The sequence below is a fragment of the Arachis ipaensis genome, chromosome B05, assembly GCF_000816755.2.
Source record: "Arachis ipaensis cultivar K30076 chromosome B05, Araip1.1, whole genome shotgun sequence".
Lineage (NCBI taxonomy): Eukaryota > Viridiplantae > Streptophyta > Magnoliopsida > Fabales > Fabaceae > Arachis > Arachis ipaensis.
Genome location: NC_029789.2, coordinates 143,924,199 through 143,925,826, shown reverse-complemented (window position 1 = coordinate 143,925,826; position 1,628 = coordinate 143,924,199).

Below are 1,628 nucleotides of genomic sequence, written 5' to 3'. Positions count from 1 at the left end.
TTTTCAACTATGAATATCATCAAGAGCTAATTGTATGAAAGTTGAGTTTTAAATGATTGTTTAACGACATATACAAAAAAAAGACATTTTTTTGTGACTAAAAAAAGGGACATTTTGATTATATTGTCAAGGTTTCAAAATATGAAATATAAAAAATTAAATTTTAAATTATATGTTATTATTTAAATTACTATTTTAGTATTTTAATTTGTAATTAGATATTTTGAAACCTAATCATATTTTACAATAATAAAATATAATTATAACAACAATTATGCTACGCATACATAAAATAATCACTTGTACAGAATAAATCTTAACATACAAATTTTGAAATACAAAATACACATTAAAAATAAGTTAAATAATATATGTATTTATACATAAATTTATAGTAGATAATTTGATAGCTAATTTTTTATGTAAACGTAATATTTTTATTATAAAAATTATTATCATGTTATATATATTTCGCCCCCACTATCAAAATTTTTTGGATCCGTCACTAGTTATTATTATTAATGTATTAACTGAATTTTAATATTTATTATTTATATATTTAAAAATTATATTTGAGAATGATTTATTTAGTTTGATAATAAATGATATTTTTAAATTTGAATAATTTATTAATTAATTTGTACTTATTATACCATATATTTAATAATTTATTGGAAAAAGAATATTAATATAATAAATAAAAAAATCTAAAAAAATATTGTTTAAAAAATTATAAGGACAAATAAACCCCTAACCAATTTAAATTTAGAGACAATTAGACTCCTGTCCATTGACAAGTCAGACAAGTCAGCATTTTCCATTCAGAGTTGACGGAAAAATACCCACAGAGACCGCATTGTGTGACGGAATCAGGGGACAGGGGATCGATTTTAAAATAATCTAAAAAAATATTGTTTAAAAAATTATAAGGACAAATAAACCCCTAACCAATTTAAATTTAGAGACAATTAGACTCCTGTCCATTTCTGAACCTGACAAGTCAGCATTTTCCATTCAGAGTTGACGGAAAAATACCCACAGAGACCGCATTGTGTGACGGAATCAGGGGACAGGGACCGAAGTGGATCGATTTTATTTTGAGGGGTCGCGTTGTCATTCTTAAAAATGGACAGGGACCGGGTTAGTACTTCACTCTTTAAAAATTGCAGGCAAAAATAACAAAGTCATAGAGATTCAAATCAAGTATGAAAGAATCGGAAACTTTTGCCATTACTGTGGCTATGTAGGACATGAAATCAGAGCTTGCAGCCAATATTTGGAGGACTCGGTGAAGGAAAGTCAACAGGAGGAATAGTGAGAACCTTGGCTACGAGCTGAACAACTTGGGAGGAGAACTGAAAACCAAAAGGAACATCCGCACCCGAATTGAAAGAACATGGCTGGAGAAGGGAGAGAGAGATCAAACAAACCAATACCGGTGTGTTTAATCAAAGGTTTTGCTAATCTATCTGTCCAGGATAATAATTCACAGGTGCGGGAGGAAGAAGATAAAGTACGGAGCAGAAAGAATGATAATAGTACAGCGAGAAAAAATGGAGATACATGGGAGGATCAACATATTCTTGGAGACAAAGAGAAGGTAGAAGAAAATAGAGCTAAACAAATAC